At 34.6% G+C, this 19,567-nt stretch overlaps 42 non-coding genes across 42 annotated transcripts; all 42 read left to right on the top strand.

Annotated features, from left to right (window-relative positions):
• Positions 1–238: 238 nt before the first annotated feature.
• On the top strand, positions 239–350 carry trnal-caa. The gene is made up of 2 exons: positions 239–276; positions 305–350. It is a non-coding gene; the product is annotated as a tRNA-Leu (tRNA).
• A 329-nt stretch (positions 351–679) lies between these two features.
• Positions 680–791, top strand: trnal-caa. The gene is made up of 2 exons: positions 680–717; positions 746–791. It is a non-coding gene; the product is annotated as a tRNA-Leu (tRNA).
• A 329-nt stretch (positions 792–1,120) lies between these two features.
• Positions 1,121–1,232, top strand: trnal-caa. The gene is made up of 2 exons: positions 1,121–1,158; positions 1,187–1,232. It is a non-coding gene; the product is annotated as a tRNA-Leu (tRNA).
• A 340-nt stretch (positions 1,233–1,572) lies between these two features.
• trnal-caa lies at positions 1,573–1,684 on the top strand. The gene is made up of 2 exons: positions 1,573–1,610; positions 1,639–1,684. It is a non-coding gene; the product is annotated as a tRNA-Leu (tRNA).
• A 329-nt stretch (positions 1,685–2,013) lies between these two features.
• trnal-caa lies at positions 2,014–2,125 on the top strand. Its single transcript has 2 exons — positions 2,014–2,051; positions 2,080–2,125. It is a non-coding gene; the product is annotated as a tRNA-Leu (tRNA).
• Positions 2,126–2,465: 340 nt separating this feature from the next.
• On the top strand, positions 2,466–2,643 carry trnal-caa. Its single transcript has 2 exons — positions 2,466–2,503; positions 2,598–2,643. It is a non-coding gene; the product is annotated as a tRNA-Leu (tRNA).
• A 297-nt stretch (positions 2,644–2,940) lies between these two features.
• On the top strand, positions 2,941–3,052 carry trnal-caa. Its single transcript has 2 exons — positions 2,941–2,978; positions 3,007–3,052. It is a non-coding gene; the product is annotated as a tRNA-Leu (tRNA).
• A 340-nt stretch (positions 3,053–3,392) lies between these two features.
• trnal-caa lies at positions 3,393–3,504 on the top strand. Its single transcript has 2 exons — positions 3,393–3,430; positions 3,459–3,504. It is a non-coding gene; the product is annotated as a tRNA-Leu (tRNA).
• Positions 3,505–4,211: 707 nt separating this feature from the next.
• On the top strand, positions 4,212–4,323 carry trnal-caa. The gene is made up of 2 exons: positions 4,212–4,249; positions 4,278–4,323. It is a non-coding gene; the product is annotated as a tRNA-Leu (tRNA).
• A 718-nt stretch (positions 4,324–5,041) lies between these two features.
• Positions 5,042–5,153, top strand: trnal-caa. The gene is made up of 2 exons: positions 5,042–5,079; positions 5,108–5,153. It is a non-coding gene; the product is annotated as a tRNA-Leu (tRNA).
• Positions 5,154–5,494: 341 nt separating this feature from the next.
• On the top strand, positions 5,495–5,606 carry trnal-caa. The gene is made up of 2 exons: positions 5,495–5,532; positions 5,561–5,606. It is a non-coding gene; the product is annotated as a tRNA-Leu (tRNA).
• Positions 5,607–5,941: 335 nt separating this feature from the next.
• trnal-caa lies at positions 5,942–6,053 on the top strand. Its single transcript has 2 exons — positions 5,942–5,979; positions 6,008–6,053. It is a non-coding gene; the product is annotated as a tRNA-Leu (tRNA).
• Positions 6,054–6,382: 329 nt separating this feature from the next.
• trnal-caa lies at positions 6,383–6,494 on the top strand. Its single transcript has 2 exons — positions 6,383–6,420; positions 6,449–6,494. It is a non-coding gene; the product is annotated as a tRNA-Leu (tRNA).
• Positions 6,495–6,823: 329 nt separating this feature from the next.
• trnal-caa lies at positions 6,824–6,935 on the top strand. The gene is made up of 2 exons: positions 6,824–6,861; positions 6,890–6,935. It is a non-coding gene; the product is annotated as a tRNA-Leu (tRNA).
• A 341-nt stretch (positions 6,936–7,276) lies between these two features.
• On the top strand, positions 7,277–7,388 carry trnal-caa. Its single transcript has 2 exons — positions 7,277–7,314; positions 7,343–7,388. It is a non-coding gene; the product is annotated as a tRNA-Leu (tRNA).
• Positions 7,389–7,728: 340 nt separating this feature from the next.
• Positions 7,729–7,840, top strand: trnal-caa. The gene is made up of 2 exons: positions 7,729–7,766; positions 7,795–7,840. It is a non-coding gene; the product is annotated as a tRNA-Leu (tRNA).
• A 329-nt stretch (positions 7,841–8,169) lies between these two features.
• On the top strand, positions 8,170–8,281 carry trnal-caa. The gene is made up of 2 exons: positions 8,170–8,207; positions 8,236–8,281. It is a non-coding gene; the product is annotated as a tRNA-Leu (tRNA).
• Positions 8,282–8,625: 344 nt separating this feature from the next.
• On the top strand, positions 8,626–8,737 carry trnal-caa. The gene is made up of 2 exons: positions 8,626–8,663; positions 8,692–8,737. It is a non-coding gene; the product is annotated as a tRNA-Leu (tRNA).
• Positions 8,738–9,077: 340 nt separating this feature from the next.
• trnal-caa lies at positions 9,078–9,189 on the top strand. The gene is made up of 2 exons: positions 9,078–9,115; positions 9,144–9,189. It is a non-coding gene; the product is annotated as a tRNA-Leu (tRNA).
• Positions 9,190–9,529: 340 nt separating this feature from the next.
• On the top strand, positions 9,530–9,641 carry trnal-caa. Its single transcript has 2 exons — positions 9,530–9,567; positions 9,596–9,641. It is a non-coding gene; the product is annotated as a tRNA-Leu (tRNA).
• Positions 9,642–9,970: 329 nt separating this feature from the next.
• Positions 9,971–10,082, top strand: trnal-caa. The gene is made up of 2 exons: positions 9,971–10,008; positions 10,037–10,082. It is a non-coding gene; the product is annotated as a tRNA-Leu (tRNA).
• A 329-nt stretch (positions 10,083–10,411) lies between these two features.
• trnal-caa lies at positions 10,412–10,523 on the top strand. The gene is made up of 2 exons: positions 10,412–10,449; positions 10,478–10,523. It is a non-coding gene; the product is annotated as a tRNA-Leu (tRNA).
• Positions 10,524–10,863: 340 nt separating this feature from the next.
• Positions 10,864–10,975, top strand: trnal-caa. Its single transcript has 2 exons — positions 10,864–10,901; positions 10,930–10,975. It is a non-coding gene; the product is annotated as a tRNA-Leu (tRNA).
• A 319-nt stretch (positions 10,976–11,294) lies between these two features.
• trnal-caa lies at positions 11,295–11,406 on the top strand. Its single transcript has 2 exons — positions 11,295–11,332; positions 11,361–11,406. It is a non-coding gene; the product is annotated as a tRNA-Leu (tRNA).
• A 329-nt stretch (positions 11,407–11,735) lies between these two features.
• trnal-caa lies at positions 11,736–11,847 on the top strand. The gene is made up of 2 exons: positions 11,736–11,773; positions 11,802–11,847. It is a non-coding gene; the product is annotated as a tRNA-Leu (tRNA).
• A 339-nt stretch (positions 11,848–12,186) lies between these two features.
• On the top strand, positions 12,187–12,298 carry trnal-caa. Its single transcript has 2 exons — positions 12,187–12,224; positions 12,253–12,298. It is a non-coding gene; the product is annotated as a tRNA-Leu (tRNA).
• A 341-nt stretch (positions 12,299–12,639) lies between these two features.
• trnal-caa lies at positions 12,640–12,751 on the top strand. Its single transcript has 2 exons — positions 12,640–12,677; positions 12,706–12,751. It is a non-coding gene; the product is annotated as a tRNA-Leu (tRNA).
• A 340-nt stretch (positions 12,752–13,091) lies between these two features.
• Positions 13,092–13,269, top strand: trnal-caa. Its single transcript has 2 exons — positions 13,092–13,129; positions 13,224–13,269. It is a non-coding gene; the product is annotated as a tRNA-Leu (tRNA).
• Positions 13,270–13,566: 297 nt separating this feature from the next.
• Positions 13,567–13,678, top strand: trnal-caa. Its single transcript has 2 exons — positions 13,567–13,604; positions 13,633–13,678. It is a non-coding gene; the product is annotated as a tRNA-Leu (tRNA).
• Positions 13,679–14,006: 328 nt separating this feature from the next.
• Positions 14,007–14,118, top strand: trnal-caa. Its single transcript has 2 exons — positions 14,007–14,044; positions 14,073–14,118. It is a non-coding gene; the product is annotated as a tRNA-Leu (tRNA).
• A 340-nt stretch (positions 14,119–14,458) lies between these two features.
• On the top strand, positions 14,459–14,636 carry trnal-caa. Its single transcript has 2 exons — positions 14,459–14,496; positions 14,591–14,636. It is a non-coding gene; the product is annotated as a tRNA-Leu (tRNA).
• Positions 14,637–14,933: 297 nt separating this feature from the next.
• Positions 14,934–15,045, top strand: trnal-caa. Its single transcript has 2 exons — positions 14,934–14,971; positions 15,000–15,045. It is a non-coding gene; the product is annotated as a tRNA-Leu (tRNA).
• A 328-nt stretch (positions 15,046–15,373) lies between these two features.
• trnal-caa lies at positions 15,374–15,485 on the top strand. The gene is made up of 2 exons: positions 15,374–15,411; positions 15,440–15,485. It is a non-coding gene; the product is annotated as a tRNA-Leu (tRNA).
• Positions 15,486–15,824: 339 nt separating this feature from the next.
• trnal-caa lies at positions 15,825–15,936 on the top strand. Its single transcript has 2 exons — positions 15,825–15,862; positions 15,891–15,936. It is a non-coding gene; the product is annotated as a tRNA-Leu (tRNA).
• A 341-nt stretch (positions 15,937–16,277) lies between these two features.
• Positions 16,278–16,389, top strand: trnal-caa. The gene is made up of 2 exons: positions 16,278–16,315; positions 16,344–16,389. It is a non-coding gene; the product is annotated as a tRNA-Leu (tRNA).
• Positions 16,390–16,729: 340 nt separating this feature from the next.
• trnal-caa lies at positions 16,730–16,907 on the top strand. Its single transcript has 2 exons — positions 16,730–16,767; positions 16,862–16,907. It is a non-coding gene; the product is annotated as a tRNA-Leu (tRNA).
• A 297-nt stretch (positions 16,908–17,204) lies between these two features.
• trnal-caa lies at positions 17,205–17,316 on the top strand. The gene is made up of 2 exons: positions 17,205–17,242; positions 17,271–17,316. It is a non-coding gene; the product is annotated as a tRNA-Leu (tRNA).
• A 329-nt stretch (positions 17,317–17,645) lies between these two features.
• trnal-caa lies at positions 17,646–17,757 on the top strand. Its single transcript has 2 exons — positions 17,646–17,683; positions 17,712–17,757. It is a non-coding gene; the product is annotated as a tRNA-Leu (tRNA).
• Positions 17,758–18,087: 330 nt separating this feature from the next.
• Positions 18,088–18,265, top strand: trnal-caa. The gene is made up of 2 exons: positions 18,088–18,125; positions 18,220–18,265. It is a non-coding gene; the product is annotated as a tRNA-Leu (tRNA).
• Positions 18,266–18,554: 289 nt separating this feature from the next.
• Positions 18,555–18,666, top strand: trnal-caa. The gene is made up of 2 exons: positions 18,555–18,592; positions 18,621–18,666. It is a non-coding gene; the product is annotated as a tRNA-Leu (tRNA).
• Positions 18,667–19,006: 340 nt separating this feature from the next.
• On the top strand, positions 19,007–19,118 carry trnal-caa. The gene is made up of 2 exons: positions 19,007–19,044; positions 19,073–19,118. It is a non-coding gene; the product is annotated as a tRNA-Leu (tRNA).
• A 330-nt stretch (positions 19,119–19,448) lies between these two features.
• On the top strand, positions 19,449–19,560 carry trnal-caa. Its single transcript has 2 exons — positions 19,449–19,486; positions 19,515–19,560. It is a non-coding gene; the product is annotated as a tRNA-Leu (tRNA).
• Positions 19,561–19,567: the final 7 nt, after the last annotated feature.

Here is a 19,567-nt window from a genome sequence, read left to right as displayed (position 1 = left end):
GAACAGAAAACACATGAAACGGGAATAATAGTTCAATACATGTCAACATATGCCTAGTTTAGAATTCAATAAGTTACTCAAATTCCATTGAAAAATGTTTTTTACTATATCTTTCATTAGCTTTTAACATTTTTTGTTTCTTTTTCATTGTATATTATTATCTACATGTTTCTATCAGACATATCAGACATTATGTTACAGAATCATGAAAAAATATGAATTTTAAGGATTTATAAGTGTCAGGATGGCCGAGTGGTCTAAGGCGCCAGACTCAAGGTGAGAATCCTTCCTAGTTACAGGGGTATTCTGGTCTCCGATTGGAGGCGAGGGTTCAAATCCCTCTTCTGACACAGCTTTTGCCTTAAAAAAGAGTAGCTCTTTGTCAAAACCGAAAAATTCTCCAAATGGTGAAAGGAAAACACATGAACAGTGATTAATAGTTTGATAGATGTCATAGTTTGAGAACAGAAAACACATGAAACGGGAACATATGCCTAGTTTAGAATTCAATAAGTTACTCAAATTCCATTGAAAAATGTTTTTTACTATATCTTTCATTAGCTTTTAACATTTTTTGTTTCTTTTTCTTTGTATCTTAAGATCTGCATGTAACCATCAGACATATTAGATGTTATGTTACATAATCGTGACAAAATATGAATTTTAAGGTTTTGTAGTTGTCAGGATGGCCGAGTGGTCTAAGGCGCCAGACTCAAGGTGAGAATCCTTCCTAGTTACAGGGGTATTCTGTTCTCCGATTGGAGGCGAGGGTTCAAATCCCTCTTCTGACACAGCTTTTGCCTTAAAAAAGAGTAGCTCTTTGTCAAAACCGAAAAATTCTCCAAATGGTGAAAGGAAAACACATGAACAGTGATTAATAGTTTGATAGATGTCATAGTTTGAGAACAGAAAACACATGAAACGGGAACATATGCCTAGTTTAGAATTCAATAAGTTACTCAAATTCCATTGAAAACTGTTTTTTACTATATCTTTCATTAGCTTTTAACATTTTTTGTTTATTTTTCTTTGTATCTTAAGATCTGCATGTAACCATCAGACATATTAGATGTTATGTTACATAATCGTGACAAAATATGAATTTTAAGGTTTTGTAGTTGTCAGGATGGCCGAGTGGTCTAAGGCGCCAGACTCAAGGTGAGAATCCTTCCTAGTTACAGGGGTATTCTGGTCTCCGATTGGAGGAGAGGGTTCAAATCCCTCTTCTGACACACCTTTTGCCTTAAAAAAGAGTAGCTCTTTGTCAAAACCGAAAATGGAAACAGGAAAACACATGAACAGTGATTAATAGTTTGATAGATGTCATAGTTTGAGAACAGAAAACACATGAAACGGGAATAATAGTTCAATACATGTCAACATATGCCTAGTTTAGAATTCAATAAGTTACTCAAATTCCATTGAAAAATGTTTTTTACTGTATCTTTCATTAGCTTTTAACATTTTTTGTTTCTTTTTCTTTGTATATTATTATCTACATGTTTCTATCAGACATATCAGACATTATGTTACAGAATCATGAAAAAATATGAATTTTAAGGATTTATAAGTGTCAGGATGGCCGAGTGGTCTAAGGCGCCAGACTCAAGGTGAGAATCCTTCCTAGTTACAGGGGTATTCTGGTCTCCGATTGGAGGCGAGGGTTCAAATCCCTCTTCTGACACAGCTTTTGCCTTAAAAAAGAGTAGCTCTTTGTCAAAACCGAAAAATTCTCCAAATGGTGAAAGGAAAACACATGAACAGTGATTAATAGTTTGATAGATGTCATAGTTTGAGAACAGAAAACACATGAAACGGGAACATATGCCTAGTTTAGAATTCAATAAGTTACTCAAATTCCATTGAAAAATGTTTTTTACTATATCTTTCATTAGCTTTTAACATTTTTTGTTTATTTTTCTTTGTATCTTAAGATCTGCATGTAACCATCAGACATATTAGATGTTATGTTACATAATCGTGACAAAATATGAATTTTAAGGTTTTGTAGTTGTCAGGATTGCCGAGTGGTCTAAGGCGCCAGACTCAAGGTGAGAATCCTTCCTAGTTACAGGGATATTCTGGTCTCCGATTGGAGGCGAGGGTTCAAATCCCTCTTCTGTCACACCTTTTGCCTTAAAAAAGAGTAGCTCTTTGTCAAAACCGAAAATGGAAACAGGAAAACACATGAACAGTGATTAATAGTTTGATAGATGTCATAGTTTGAGAACAGAAAACACATGAAACGGGAATAATAGTTCAATACATGTCAACATATGCCTAGTTTAGATTTCAATAAGTTACTCAAATTCCATTGAAAAATGTTTTTTACTATATCTTTAATGAGCTTTTAACATTTTTTGTTTATTTTTCTTTGTATCTTATTATCTACTTGTTTCCATCAGACATATCAGACATTATGTTACAGAATCATGAAAAAATATGAATTTTACACATTTATAAGTGTCAGGATGGCCGAGTGGTCTAAGGCGCCAGACTCAAGGTGAGAATCCTTCCTAGTTACAGGGGTATTCTGGTCTCCGATTGGAGGCGAGGGTTCAAATCCCTCTTCTGAATCCTTCCTAGTTACAGGGGTATTCTGGTCTCCGATTGGAGGCGAGGGTTCAAATCCCTCTTCTGACACACCTTTTGCCTTAAAAAATCAAAAAAGGAAGGAAAACACATGAACAGTGATTAATAGTTTGATAGATGTCATAGTTTGAGAACAGAAAACACATGAAACGGGAACATATGCCTAGTTTAGAATTCAATAAGTTACTCAAATTCCATTGAAAAATGTTTTTTACTATATCTTTCATTAGCTTTTAACATTTTTTGTTTCTTTTTCCTTGTATCTTAAGATCTGCATGTAACCATCAGACATATCAGATGTTATGTTACATAATCGTGAAAAAATATGAATTTTAAGGTTTTGTAGTTGTCAGGATGGCCGAGTGGTCTAAGGCGCCAGACTCAAGGTGAGAATCCTTCCTAGTTACAGGGGTATTCTGGTCTCCGATTGGAGGCGAGGGTTCAAATCCCTCTTCTGACACACCTTTTGCCTTAAAAAAGAGTAGCTCTTTGTCAAAACCAAAAATGGAAACAGGAAAACACATGAACAGTTATTAATAGTTTGATAGATGTCATAGTTTGAGAACAGAAAACACATGAAACGGGAATAATAGTTCAATACATGTCAACATATGCCTAGTTTAGAATTCAATAAGTTACTCAAATTCCTTTGAAAAATGTTTTTTACTATATCTTTCATTAGCTTTTAACATTTTTTGTTTCTTTTTCATTGTATATTATTATCTACATGTTTCTATCAGACATATCAGACATTATGTTACAGAATCATGAAAAAATATGAATTTTAAGGATTTATAAGTGTCAGGATGGCCGAGTGGTCTAAGGCGCCAGACTCAAGGTGAGAATCCTTCCTAGTTACAGGGGTATTCTGGTCTCCGATTGGAGGCGAGGGTTCAAAACCCTCTTCTGACACAGCTTTTGCCTTAAAAAAGAGTAGCTCTTTGTCAAAACCGAAAAATTCTCCAAATGGTGAAAGGAAAACACATGAACAGTGATTAATAGTTTGATAGATGTCATAGTTTGAGAACAGAAAACACATGAAACGGGAACATATGCCTAGTTTAGAATTCAATAAGTTACTCAAATTCCATTGAAAAATGTTTTTTACTATATCTTTCATTAGCTTTTAACATTTTTTGTTTCTTTTTCATTGTATATTATTATCTACATGTTTCTATCAGACATATCAGACATTATGTTACAGAATCATGAAAAAATATGAATTTTAAGGATTTTCTTCTGAATCTCTTCTGAATCCTTCCTAGTTACAGGGGTATTCTGGTCTCCGATTGGAGGCGAGGGTTCAAATCCCTCTTCTGACACACCTTTTGCCTTAAAAAATCAAAAAAGGAAGGAAAACACATGAACAGTGATTAATAGTTTGATAGATGTCATAGTTTGAGAACAGAAAACACATGAAACGGGAACATATGCCTAGTTTAGAATTCAATAAGTTACTCAAATTCCATTGAAAAATGTTTTTTACTATATCTTTCATTAGCTTTTAACATTTTTTGTTTCTTTTTCTTTGTATCTTAAGATCTGCATGTAACCATCAGACATATCAGATGTTATGTTACATAATAGTGAAAAAATATGAATTTTAAGGTATTGTAGTTGTCAGGATGGCCGAGTGGTCTAAGGCGCCAGACTCAAGGTGAGAATCCTACCTAGTTACAGGGGTATTCTGGTCTCCGATTGGAGGCGAGGGTTCAAATCCCTCTTCTGACACACCTTTTGCCTTAAAAAAGAGTAGCTCTTTGTCAAAACCGAAAATGGAAACAGGAAAACACATGAACAGTGATTAATAGTTTGATAGATGTCATAGTTTGAGAACAGAAAACACATGAAACGGGAATAATAGTTCAATACATGTCAACATATGCCTAGTTTAGAATTCAATAAGTTACTCAAATTCCATTGAAAAATGTTTTTTACTATATCTTTCATTAGCTTTTAACATTTTTTGTTTCTTTTTCATTGTATATTATTATCTACATGTTTCTATCAGACATATCAGACATTATGTTACAGAATCATGAAAAAATATGAATTTTAAGGATTTTCTTCTGAATCTCTTCTGAATCCTTCCTAGTTACAGGGGTATTCTGGTCTCCGATTGGAGGCGAGGGTTCAAATCCCTCTTCTGACACACCTTTTGCCTTAAAAAATCAAAAAAGGAAGGAAAACACATTAACAGTGATTAATAGTTTGATAGATGTCATAGTTTGAGAACAGAAAACACATGAAACGGGAACATATGCCTAGTTTAGAATTCAATAAGTTACTCAAATTCCATTGAAAAATGTTTTTTACTATATCTTTCATTAGCTTTTAACATTTTTTGTTTCTTTTTCCTTGTATCTTAAGATCTGCATGTAACCATCAAACATATCAGATGTTATGTTACATAATAGTGAAAAAATATGAATTTTAAGGTCTTGTAGTTGTCAGGATGGCCGAGTGGTCTAAGGCGCCAGACTCAAGGTGAGAATCCTACCTAGTTACAGGGGTATTCTGGTCTCCGATTGGAGGCGAGGGTTCAAATCCCTCTTCTGACACACCTTTTGCCTTAAAAAAGAGTAGCTCTTTGTCAAAACCGAAAATGGAAACAGGAAAACACATGAACAGTGATTAATAGTTTGATAGATGTCATAGTTTGAGAACAGAAAACACATGAAACGGGAATAATAGTTCAATACATGTCAACATATGCCTAGTTTAGAATTCAATAAGTTACTCAAATTCCATTGAAAAATGTTTTTTACTATATCTTTCAATTGCTTTTAACATTTTTTTGTTTATTTTTCTTTGTATCTTAAGATCTGCATGTAACCATCAGACATATCAGATGTTATGTTACATAATCGTGAAAAAATATTAATTTTAAGGTTTTGTAGTTGTCAGGATTGCCGAGTGGTCTAAGGCGCCAGACTCAAGGTGAGAATCCTTCCTAGTTACAGGGGTATTCTGGTCTCCGATTGGAGGCGAGGGTTCAAATCCCTCTTCTGTCACACCTTTTGCCTTAAAAAAGAGTAGCTCTTTGTCAAAACCGAAAATGGAAACAGGAAAACACATGAACAGTGATTAATAGTTTGATAGATGTCATAGTTTGAGAACAGAAAACACATGAAACGGGAATAATAGTTCAATACATGTCAACATATGCCTAGTTTAGAATTCAATAAGTTACTCAAATTCCATTGAAAAATGTTTTTTACTATATCTTTCATTAGCTTTTAACATTTTTTGTTTCTTTTGTATCTTAAGATCTGCATGTAACCATCAGACATATCAGATGTTATGTGACATAATCGTGAAAAAATATGAATTTTAAGGTTTTGTAGTTGTCAGGATTGCCGAGTGGTCTAAGGCGCCAGACTCAAGGTGAGAATCCTTCCTAGTTACAGGGGTATTCTGGTCTCCGATTGGAAGCGAGGGTTCAAATCCCTCTTCTGACACAGCTTTTGCCTTAAAAAAGAGTAGCTCTTTGTCAAAACCGAAAAATTCTCCAAATGGTGAAAGGAAAACACATGAACAGTGATTAATAGTTTGATAGATGTCATAGTTTGAGAACAGAAAACACATGAAACGGGACCATATGCCTAGTTTAGAATTCAATAAGTTACTCAAATTCCATTTAAAAATGTTTTTTACTATATCTTTCATTAGCTTTTAACATTTTTTGTTTCTTTTTCTTTGTATCTTATTATCTACATGTTTCCATCAGACATATCAGACATTATGTTACAGAATCATGAAAAAATATGAATTTTAAGGATTTATAAGTGTCAGGATGGCTGAGTGGTCTAAGGCGCCAGACTCAAGGTGAGAATCCTTCGTAGTTACAGGGGTATTCTGGTCTCCGATTGGAGGCGAGGGTTCAAATCCCTCTTCTGACAAACCTTTTGCCTTAAAAAAGAGTAGATCTTTGTCAAAACTGAAAAATTCTCCAAATGGTGAAAGGAAAACACATGAACAGTGATTAATAGTTTGATAGATGTCATAGTTTGAGAACAGAAAACACATGAAACGGGAACATATGCCTAGTTTAGAATTCAATAAGTTACTCAAATTCCATTGAAAAATGTTTTTTACTATATCTTTCATTAGCTTTTAACATTTTTTGTTTCTTTTTCTTTGTATCTTAAGATCTGCATGTAACCATCAGACATATCAGATGTTATGTTACATAATCAAGAAAAAATATGAATTTTAAGGTTTTGTAGTTGTCAGGATGGCCGAGTGGTCTAAGGCGCCAGACTCAAGGTGAGAATCCTACCTAGTTACAGGGGTATTCTGGTCTCCGATTGGAGGCGAGGGTTCAAATCCCTCTTCTGACACACCTTTTGCCTTAAAAAAGAGTAGTTCTTTGTCAAAACCGAAAATGGAAACAGGAAAACACATGAACAGTGATTAATAGTTTGATAGATGTCATAGTTTGAGAACAGAAAACACATGAAACGGGAATAATAGTTCAATACATGTCAACATATGCCTAGTTTAGAATTCAATAAGTTACTCAAATTCCATTGAAAAATGTTTTTTACTATATCTTTCAATTGCTTTTAACATTTTTTTGTTTATTTTTCTTTGTATCTTAAGATCTGCATGTAACCATCAGACATATCAGATGTTATGTTACATAATCGCGAAAAAATATGAATTTTAAGGTTTTGTAGTTGTCAGGATTGCCGAGTGGTCTAAGGCGCCAGACTCAAGGTGAGAATCCTTCCTAGTTACAGGGGTATTCTGGTCTCCGATTGGAGGCGAGGGTTCAAATCCCTCTTCTGTCACACCTTTTGCCTTAAAAAAGAGTAGCTCTTTGTCAAAACCGAAAATGGAAACAGGAAAACACATGAACAGTGATTAATAGTTTGATAGATGTCATAGTTTGAGAACAGAAAACACATGAAACGGGAATAATAGTTCAATACATGTCAACATATGCCTAGTTTAGAATTCAATAAGTTACTCAAATTCCATTGAAAAATGTTTTTTACTATATCTTTAATTAGCTTTTAACATTTTTTGTTTATTTTTCTTTGTATCTTATTATCTACATGTTTCCATCAGACATATTAGACATTATGTTACAGAATCATGAAAAAATATGAATTTTACGCATTTAAAAGTGTCAGGATGGCCAAGTGGTCTAAGGCGCCAGACTCAAGGTGAGAATCCTTCCTAGTTACAGGGGTATTCTTGTCTCCGATTGGAGGCGAGGGTTCAAATCCCTCTTCTGACACAGCTTTTGCCTTAAAAAAGAGTAGCTCTTTGTCAGAACCGAAAAATTCTCCAAATGGTGAAAGGAAAACACATGAACAGTGATTAATAGTTTGATAGATGTCATAGTTTGAGAACAGAAAACACATGAAACGGGAACATATGCCTAGTTTAGATTTCAATAAGTTACTCAAATTCCATTGAAAAATGTTTTTTACTATATCTTTCATTAGCTTTTAACATTTTTTGTTTCTTTTTCTTTGTATATTATTATCTACATGTTTCCATCAGACATATCAGACATTATGTTACAGAATCATGAAAGAATATGAATTTTAAAGATTTATAAGTGTCAGGATGGCCGAGTGGTCTAAGGCGCCAGACTCAAGGTGAGAATCCTTCCTAGTTACGGGGGTATTCTGGTCTCCGATTGGAGGCGAGGGTTCAAATCCCTCTTCTGACACACCTTTTGCCTTAAAAAAGAGTAGCTCTTTGTCAAAACTGAAAAATTCTCCAAATGGTGAAAGGAAAACACATGAACAGTGATTAATAGTTTGATAGATGTCATAGTTTGAGAACAGAAAACACATGAAACGGGAATAATAGTTCAATACATGTCAACATATGCCTAGTTTAGAATTCAATAAGTTACTCAAATTCCATTGAAAAATGTTTTTTACTTTTTCTTTCTTTTAACATTTTTTGTTTCTTTTTCTTTGTATCTTAAGATCTGCATGTAACCATCAGACATATCAGATGTTATGTTACATAATCGTGAAAAATTATGAATTTTAAGGTTTTGTAGTTGTCAGGATGGCCGAGTGGTCTAAGGCGCCAGACTCAAGGTGAGAATCCTTCCTAGTTACAGGGGTATTCTGGTCTCCGATTGGAGGCGAGGGTTCAAATCCCTCTTCTGACACAGCTTTTGCCTTAAAAAAGAGTAGCTCTTTGTCAAAACCGAAAATGGAAACAGGAAAACACATGAACAGTTATTAATAGTTTGATAGATGTCATAGTTTGAGAACAGAAAACACATGAAACGGGAATAATAGTTCAATACATGTCAACATATGCCTAGTTTAGAATTCAATAAGTTACTCAAATTCCTTTAAAAAATGTTTTTTACTATATCTTTCATTAGCTTTTAACATTTTTTGTTTCTTTTTCTTTGTATCTTATTATCTACATGTTTCCATCAGACATATCAGACATTATGTTACAGAATCATTAAAAATTATGAATTTTAAGGTTTTATAGTTGTCAGGATGGCCGAGTGGTCTAAGGCGCCAGACTCAAGGTGAGAATCCTTCGTAGTTACAGGGGTATTCTGGTCTCCGATTGGAGGCGAGGGTTCAAATCCCTCTTCTGACACAGCTTTTGCCTTAAAAAAGAGTAGCTCTTTGTCAAAACCGAAAATGGAAACAGGAAAACACATGAACAGTGATTAATAGTTTGATAGATGTCATAGTTTGAGAACAGAAAACACATGAAACGGGAATAATAGTTCAATACATGTCAACATATGCCTAGTTTAGAATTCAATAAGTTACTCAAATTCCTTTGAAAAATGTTTTTTACTATATCTTTCATTAGCTTTTAACATTTTTTGTTTATTTTTCTTTGTATCTTAAGATCTGCATGTAACCATCAGACATATCAGATGTTATGTTACATAATCGAGAAAAAATATGAATTTTAAGGTTTTGTAGTTGTCAGGATGGCCGAGTGGTCTAAGGCGCCAGACTCAAGGTGAGAATCCTTCCTAGTTACAGGGGTATTCTGGTCTCCGATTGGAGGCGAGGGTTCAAATCCCTCTTCTGACATGGCTTTTGCCTTAAAAAAGAGTAGCTCTTTGTCAAAACCGAAAAATTCTCCAAATGGTGAAAGGAAAACACATGAACAGTGATTAATAGTTTGATAGATATCATAGTTTGAGAACAGAAAACACATGAAACGGGAACATATGCCTAGTTTAGATTTCAATAAGTTACTCAAATTACATTGAAAAATGTTTTTTACTATATCTTTCATTATCTTTTAACATTTTTTGTTTCTTTTTCTTTGTATATTATTATCTACATGTTTCCATAAGACATATCAGACATTATGTTACAGAATCATGAAAAAATATGAATTTTAAGGATTTATAAGTGTCAGGATGGCCGAGTGGTCGAAGGCGCCAGACTCAAGGTGAGAATCCTTCCTAGTTACAGGGGTATTCTGGTCTCCGATTGGAGGTGAGGGTTCAAATCCCTCTTCTGACACACCTTTTGCCTTAAAAAAGAGTAGCTCTTTGTCAAAACCGAAAAATTCTCCAAATGGTGAAAGGAAAACACATGAACAGTGATTAATAGTTTGATAGATGTCATAGTTTGAGAACAGAAAACACATGAAACGGGAACATATGCCTAGTTTAGATTTCAATAAGTTACTCAAATTACATTGAAAAATGTTTTTTACTATATCTTTCATTATCTTTTAACATTTTTTGTTTCTTTTTCTTTGTATCTTAAGATCTGCATGTAACCATCAGACATATCAGATGTTATGTTACATAATCGCGAAAAAACGTGAATTTAAAGGCTTTGTAGTTGTCAGGATGGCCGAGTGTTCTAAGGCGCCAGACTCAAGGTGAGAATCCTTCCTAGTTGCAGGGGTATTCTGGTCTCCGATTGGAGGCGAGGGTTCAAATCCCTCTTCTGACACACCTTTTGCCTTAAAAAGAGTAGCTCTTTGTCAAAACCGAAAATGGAAACAGGAAAACACATGAACAGTGATTAATAGTTTGATAGATGTCATAGTTTGAGAACAGAAAACACATGAAACGGGAATAATAGTTCAATACATGTCAACATATGCCTAGTTTAGAATTCAATAAGTTACTCAAATTCCATTGAAAAATGTTTTTTACTATATCTTTCAATTGCTTTTAACATGTTTTTGTTTATTTTTCTTTGTATCTTAAGATCTGCATGTAACCATCAGACATATCAGATGTTATGTTACATAATCGCGAAAAAATATGAATTTTAAGGTTTTGTAGTTGTCAGGATTGCCGAGTGGTCTAAGGCGCCAGACTCAAGGTGAGAATCCTTCCTAGTTACAGGGATATTCTGGTCTCCGATTGGAGGCGAGGGTTCAAATCCCTCTTCTGTCACACCTTTTGCCTTAAAAAAGAGTAGCTCTTTGTCAAAACCGAAAATGGAAACAGGAAAACACATGAACAGTGATTAATAGTTTGATAGATGTCGTAGTTTGAGAACAGAAAACACATGAAACGGGAACATATGCCTAGTTTAGAATTCAATAAGTTACTCAAATTCCATTGAAAAATGTTTTTTACTATATCTTTCATTAGCTTTTAACATTTTTTGTTTCTTTTTCTTTGTATCTTAAGATCTGCATGTAACCATCAGACATATCAGATGTTATGATACATAATCGTGAAAAAATATGAATTTTAAGGTTTTGTAGTTGTCAGGATTGCCGAGTGGTCTAAGGCGCCAGACTCAAGGTGAGAATCCTTCCTAGTTACAGGGGTATTCTGGTCTCCGATTGGAGGCGAGGGTTCAAATCCCTCTTCTGACACAGCTTTTGCCTTAAAAAAGAGTAGCTCTTTGTCAAAACTGAAAAATTCTCCAAATGGTGAAAGGAAAACACATGAACAGTGATTAATAGTTTGATAGATGTCATAGTTTGAGAACAGAAAACACATGAAACGGGAACATATGCCTAGTTTAGAATTCAATAAGTTACTCAAATTCCATTGAAAAATGTTTTTTACTATATCTTTCATTAGCTTTTAACATTTTTTGTTTCTTTTTCTTTGTATCTTAAGATCTGCATGTAACCATCAGACATATCAGATGTTATGTTACATAATCGTGAAAAAATATGAATTTTAAGGTTTTGTAGTTGTCAGGATGGCCGAGTGGTCTAAGGCGCCAGACTCAAGGTGAGAATCCTTCCTAGTTACAGGGGTATTCTGGTCTCCGATTGGAGGCGAGGGTTCAAATCCCTCTTCTGACACAGCTTTTGCCTTAAAAAAGAGTAGCTCTTTGTCAAAACCGAAAATGGAAACAGGAAAACACATGAACAGTGATTAATAGTTTGATAGATGTCATAGTTTGAGAACAGAAAACACATGAAACGGGAATAATAGTTCAATACATGTCAACATATGCCTAGTTTAGAATTCAATAAGTTACTCAAATTCCATTGAAAATGTTTCTTAGTATATCTTTCGTTAGCTTTTAACATTTTTTGTTTCTTTTTCTTTGTATCTTAAGATCTGCATGTAACCATCAGACATATCAGATGTTATGTTACATAATCGCGAAAAAACGTGAATTTAAAGGCTTTGTAGTTGTCAGGATGGCCGAGTGGTCTAAGGCGCCAGACTCAAGGTGAGAATCCTTCCTAGTTGCAGGGGTATTCTGGTCTCCGATTGGAGTCGAGGGTTCAAATCCCTCTTCTGACACAGCTTTTGCCTTAAAAAAGAGTAGCTCTTTGTCAAAACCGAAAATGGAAACAGGAAAACACATGAACAGTGATTAATAGTTTGATAGATGTCATAGTTTGAGAACAGAAAACACATGAAACGGGAATAATAGTTCAATACATGTCAACATATGCCTAGTTTAGAATTCAATAAGTTACTCAAATTCCATTGAAAAATGTTTTTTACTAAATCTTTCAATTGCTTTTAACATTTTTTTGTTTATTTTTCTTTGTATCTTAAGATCTGCATGTAACCATCAGACATATCAGATGTTATGTTACATAATCGCGAAAAAATATGAATTTTAAGGTTTTGTAGTTGTCAGGATTGCCGAGTGGTCTAAGGCGCCAGACTCAAGGTGAGAATCCTTCCTAGTTACAGGGATATTCTGGTCTCCGATTGGAGGCGAGGGTTCAAATCCCTCTTCTGTCACACCTTTTGCCTTAAAAAAGAGTAGCTCTTTGTCAAAACCGAAAATGGAAACAGGAAAACACATGAACAGTGATTAATAGTTTGATAGATGTCATAGTTTGAGAACAGAAAACACATGAAACGGGAATAATAGTTCAATACATGTCAACATATGCCTAGTTTAGATTTCAATAAGTTACTCAAATTCCATTGAAAAATGTTTTTTACTATATCTTTAATTAGCTTTTAACATTTTTTGTTTCTTTTTCTTTGTATCTTATTATCTACTTGTTTCCATCAGACATATCAGACATTATGTTACAGAATCATGAAAAAATACGAATTTTACACATTTATAAGTGTCAGGATGGCCGAGTGGTCTAAGGCGCCAGACTCAAGGTGAGAATCCTTCCTAGTTACAGGGGTATTCTGGTCTCCGATTGGAGGCGAGGGTTCAAATCCCTCTTCTGAATCCTTCCTAGTTACAGGGATATTCTGGTCTCCGATTGGAGGCGAGGGTTCAAATCCCTCTTCTGACACACCTTTTGCCTTAAAAAATCAAAAAAGGAAGGAAAACACATGAACAGTGATTAATAGTTTGATAGATGTCATAGTTTGAGAACAGAAAACACATGAAACGGGAACATATGCCTAGTTTAGAATTCAATAAGTTACTCAAATTCCATTGAAAAATGTTTTTTACTATATCTTTCATTAGCTTTTAACATTTTTTGTTTCTTTTTCTTTGTATCTTAAGATCTGCATGTAACCATCAGACATATCAGATGTTATGTTACATAATCGTGAAAAAATATGAATTTTAAGGTTTTGTAGTTGTCAGGATGGCCGAGTGGTCTAAGGCGCCAGGCTCAAGGTGAGAATCCTTCCTAGTTACAGGGGTATTCTGGTCTCCGATTGGAGGCGAGGGTTCAAATCCCTCTTCTGACACAGCTTTTGCCTTAAAAAAGAGTAGCTCTTTGTCAAAACCGAAAAATTCTCCAAATGGTGAAAGGAAAACACATGAACAGTGATTAATAGTTTGATAGATGTCATAGTTTGAGAACAGAAAACACATGAAACGGGAACATATGCCTAGTTTAGAATTCAATAAGTTACTCAAATTCCATTGAAAATGTTTCTTAGTATATCTTTCGTTAGCTTTTAACATTTTTTGTTTCTTTTTCTTTGTATCTTAAGATCTGCATGTAACCATCAGACATATCAGATGTTATGTTACATAATCGCGAAAAAACGTGAATTTAAAGGCTTTGTAGTTGTCAGGATGGCTGAGTGGTCTAAGGCGCCAGACTCAAGGTGAGAATCCTTCCTAGTTACAGGGATATTCTGGTCTCCGATTGGAGGCGAGGGTTCAAATCCCTCTTCTGTCACACCTTTTGCCTTAAAAAAGAGTAGCTCTTTGTCAAAACCGAAAATGGAAACAGGAAAACACATGAACAGTGATTAATAGTTTGATAGATGTCATAGTTTGAGAACAGAAAACACATGAAACGGGAATAATAGTTCAATACATGTCAACATATGCCTAGTTTAGATTTCAATAAGTTACTCAAATTCCATTGAAAAATGTTTTTTACTATATCTTTAATTAGCTTTTAACATTTTTTGTTTCTTTTTCTTTGTATCTTATTATCTACTTGTTTCCATCAGACATATCAGACATTATGTTACAGAATCATGAAAAAATACGAATTTTACACATTTATAAGTGTCAGGATGGCCGAGTGGTCTAAGGCGCCAGACTCAAGGTGAGAATCCTTCCTAGTTACAGGTGTATTCTGGTCTCCGATTGGAGGCGAGGGTTCAAATCCCTCTTCTGAATCCTTCCTAGTTACTTGGATATTCTGGTCTCCGATTGGAGGCGAGGGTTCAAATCCCTCTTCTGACACACCTTTTGCCTTAAAAAATCAAAAAAGGAAGGAAAACACATGAACAGTGATTAATAGTTTGATAGATGTCATAGTTTGAGAACAGAAAACACATGAAACGGGAACATATGCCTAGTTTAGAATTCAATAAGTTACTCAAATTCCATTGAAAAATGTTTTTTACTATATCTTTCATTAGCTTTTAACATTTTTTGTTTCTTTTTCTTTGTATCTTAAGATCTGCATGTAACCATCAGACATATCAGATGTTATGTTACATAATCGTGAAAAAATATGAATTTTAAGGTTTTGTAGTTGTCAGGATGGCCGAGTGGTCTAAGGCGCCAGGCTCAAGGTGAGAATCCTTCCTAGTTACAGGGGTATTCTGGTCTCCGATTGGAGGCGAGGGTTCAAATCCCTCTTCTGACACAGCTTTTGCCTTAAAAAAGAGTAGCTCTTTGTCAAAACCGAAAAATTCTCCAAATGGTGAAAGGAAAACACATGAACAGTGATTAATAGTTTGATAGATGTCATAGTTTGAGAACAGAAAACACATGAAACGGGAACATATGCCTAGTTTAGAATTCAATAAGTTACTCAAATTCCATTGAAAATGTTTCTTAGTATATCTTTCGTTAGCTTTTAACATTTTTTGTTTCTTTTTCTTTGTATCTTAAGATCTGCATGTAACCATCAGACATATCAGATGTTATGTTACATAATCGTGAAAAAATATGAATTTAAAGGCTTTGTAGTTGTCAGGATGGCTGAGTGGTCTAAGGCGCCAGACTCAAGGTGAGAATCCTTCCTAGTTACAGGGGTATTCTGGTCTCCGATTGGAGGCGAGGGTTCAAATCCCTCTTCTGACACAGCTTTTGCCTTAAAAAAGAGTAGCTCTTTGTCAAAACCGAAAATGGAAACAGGAAAACACATGAACAGTGATTAATAGTTTGATAGATGTCATAGTTTGAGAACAGAAAACACATGAAACGGGAATAATAGTTCAATACATGTCAACATATGCCTAGTTTAGAATTCAATAAGTTACTCAAATTCCATTGAAAATGTTTCTTAGTATATCTTTCGTTAGCTTTTAACATTTTTTGTTTCTTTTTCTTTGTATCTTAAGATCTGCATGTAACCATCAGACATATCAGATGTTATGTTACATAATCGCGAAAAAACGTGAATTTAAAGGCTTTGTAGTTGTCAGGATGGCCGAGTGGTCTAAGGCGCCAGACTCAAGGTGAGAATCCTTCCTAGTTGCAGGGGTATTCTGGTCTCCGATTGGAGTCGAGGGTTCAAATCCCTCTTCTGACACAGCTTTTGCCTTAAAAAAGAGTAGCTCTTTGTCAAAACCGAAAATGGAAACAGGAAAACACATGAACAGTGATTAATAGTTTGATAGATGTCATAGTTTGAGAACAGAAAACACATGAAACGGGAATAATAGTTCAATACATGTCAACATATGCCTAGTTTAGAATTCAATAAGTTACTCAAATTCCATTGAAAAATGTTTTTTACTAAATCTTTCAATTGCTTTTAAAATTTTTTTGTTTATTTTTCTTTGTATCTTAAGATCTGCATGTAACCATCAGACATATCAGATGTTATGTTACATAATCGCGAAAAAATATGAATTTTAAGGTTTTGTAGTTGTCAGGATTGCCGAGTGGTCTAAGGCGCCAGACTCAAGGTGAGAATCCTTCCTAGTTACAGGGATATTCTGGTCTCCGATTGGAGGCGAGGGTTCAAATCCCTCTTCTGTCACACCTTTTGCCTTAAAAAAGAGTAGCTCTTTGTCAAAACCGAAAATGGAAACAGGAAAACACATGAACAGTGATTAATAGTTTGATAGATGTCATAGTTTGAGAACAGAAAACACATGAAACGGGAATAATAGTTCAATACATGTCAACATATGCCTAGTTTAGAATTCAATAAGTTACTCAAATTCCATTGAAAAATGTTTTTTACTATATCTTTAATGAGCTTTTAACATTTTTTGTTTCTTTTTCTTTGTATCTTATTATCTACTTGTTTCCATCAGACATATCAGACATTATGTTACAGAATCATGAAAAAATACGAATTTTACACATTTATAAGTGTCAGGATGGCCGAGTGGTCTAAGGCGCCAGACTCAAGGTGAGAATCCTTCCTAGTTACAGGGGTATTCTGGTCTCCGATTGGAGGCGAGGGTTCAAATCCCTCTTCTGAATCCTTCCTAGTTACAGGGATATTCTGGTCTCCGAGTGGAGGTGAGGGTTCAAATCCCTCTTCTGACACACCTTTTGCCTTAAAAAATCAAAAAAGGAAGGAAAACACATGAACAGTGATTAATAGTTTGATAGATGTCATAGTTTGAGAACAGAAAACACATGAAACGGGAACATATGCCTAGTTTAGAATTCACTAAGTTACTCAAATTCCATTGAAAAATGTTTTTTACTATATCTTTCATTAGCTTTTAACATTTTTTGTTTCTTTTTCTTTGTATCTTAAGATCTGCATGTAACCATCAGACATATCAGATGTTATGTGACATAATCGTGAAAAAATATGAATTTTAAGGTTTTGTAGTTGTCAGGATGGCCGAGTGGTCTAAGGCGCCAGACTCAAGGTGAGAATCCTTCCTAGTTACAGGGGTATTCTGGTCTCCGATTGGAGGCGAGGGTTCAAATCCCTCTTCTGACACACCTTTTGCCTTAAAAAAGAGTAGCTCTTTGTCAAAACCGAAAAATTCTCCAAATGGTGAAAGGAAAACACATGAACAGTGATTAATAGTTTGATAGATGTCATAGTTTGAGAACAGAAAACACATGAAACGGGAACATATGCCTAGTTTAGAATTCAATAAGTTACTCAAATTCCATTGAAAAATGTTTTTTACTATATCTTTCATTAGCTTTTAACATTTTTTGTTTCTTTTTCTTTGTATCTTATTATCTACATGTTTCCATCAGACATATCAGACATTATGTTACAGAATCATGAAAAAATATGAATTTTAAGGATTTATAAGTGTCAGGATGGCCGAGTGGTCTAAGGCGCCAGACTCAAGGTGAGAATCCTTTGTAGTTACAGGGGTATTCTGGTCTCCGATTGGAGGCGAGGGTTCAAATCCCTCTTCTGACACACCTTTTGCCTTAAAAAAGAGTAGCTCTTTGTCAAAACTGAAAAATTATCCAAATGGTGAAAGGAAAACACATGAACAGTGATTAATAGTTTGATAGATGTCATAGTTTGAGAACAGAAAACACATGAAACTGGAACATATGCCTAGTTTAGAATTCAATAAGTTACTCAAATTCCATTGAAAAATGTTTTTTACTATATCTTTCAATTGCTTTTAACATTTTTTTGTTTATTTTTCTTTGTATCTTAAGATCTGCATGTAACCATCAGACATATCAGATGTTATGTTACATAATCGCGAAAAAATATGAATTTTAAGGTCTTGTAGTTGTCAGGATTGCCGAGTGGTCTAAGGCGCCAGACTCAAGGTGAGAATCCTTCCTAGTTACAGGGGTATTCTGGTCTCCGATTGGAGGCGAGGGTTCAAATCCCTCTTCTGAATCCTTCCTAGTTACAGGGATATTCTGGTCTCCGATTGGAGGCGAGGGTTCAAATCCCTCTTCTGACACACCTTTTGCCTTAAAAAAGGAAGGAAAACACATGAACAGTGATTAATAGTTTGATAGATGTCATAGTTTGAGAACAGAAAACACATGAAACGGGAACATATGCCTAGTTTAGAATTCAATAAGTTACTCAAATTCCATTGAAAAATGTTTTTTACTATATCTTTCATTAGCTTTTAACATTTTTTGTTTCTTTTTCTTTGTATCTTAAGATCTGCATGTAACCATCAGACATATAAGATGTTATGTTACATAATCGTGAAAAAATATGAATTTTAAGGTTTTGTAGTTGTCAGGATGGCCGAGTGGTCTAAGGCGCCAGACTCAAGGTGAGAATCCTTCCTAGTTACGGGGGTATTCTGGTCTCCGATTGGAGGCGAGGGTTCAAATCCCTCTTCTGACACAGCTTTTGCCTTAAAAAAGAGTAGCTCTTTGTCAAAACCGAAAATGGAAACAGGAAAACACATGAACAGTGATTAATAGTTTGATAGATGTCATAGTTTTAGAACAGAAAACACATGAAACGGGAATAATAGTTCAATACATGTCAACATATGCCTAGTTTAGAATTCAATAAGTTACTCAAATTCCTTTGAAAAATGTTTTTTACTATATCTTTCATTAGCTTTTAACATTTTTTGTTTATTTTTCTTTGTATCTTATTATCTACATGTTTCCATCAGACATATCAGACATTATGTTACAGAATCATGAAAAAATATGAATTTTATGCATTTATAAGTGTCAGGATGGCCGAGTGGTCTAAGGCGCCAGACTCAAGGTGAGAATCCTTCCTAGTTACAGGGGTATTCTGGTCTCCGATTGGAGGCGAGGGTTCAAATCCCTCTTCTGACACACCTTTTGCCTTAAAAAAAGAGTAGCTCTTTGTCAAAACCGAAAAATTCTCCAAATGGTGAAAGGAAAACACATGAACAGTGATTAATAGTTTGATAGATGTCATAGTTTGAGAACAGAAAACACATGAAACGGGAACATATGCCTAGTTTAGAATTCAATAAGTTACTCAAATTCCATTGAAAAATGTTTTTTACTATATCTTTCATTAGCTTTTAACATTTTTTGTTTCTTTTTCTTTGTATCTTAAGATCTGCATGTTTCCATCAGACATATCAGATGTTATGTTACATAATCGTAAAAAAATATGAATTTTAAGATTTTGTAGTTGTCAGGATGGCCGAGTGGTCTAAGGCGCCAGACTCAAGGTGAGAATCCTTCCTAGTTACAGGGGTATTCTGGTCTCCGATTGGAGGCGAGGGTTCAAATCCCTCTTCTGACACACCTTT

This window comes from Oncorhynchus mykiss, unplaced genomic scaffold (assembly GCF_013265735.2).
Source record: "Oncorhynchus mykiss isolate Arlee unplaced genomic scaffold, USDA_OmykA_1.1 un_scaffold_320, whole genome shotgun sequence".
Classification (NCBI taxonomy): domain Eukaryota; kingdom Metazoa; phylum Chordata; class Actinopteri; order Salmoniformes; family Salmonidae; genus Oncorhynchus; species Oncorhynchus mykiss.
The sequence above is the reverse complement of the archived record's forward strand: the minus strand, read 5'-3'. Positions and strand labels throughout refer to the sequence as shown.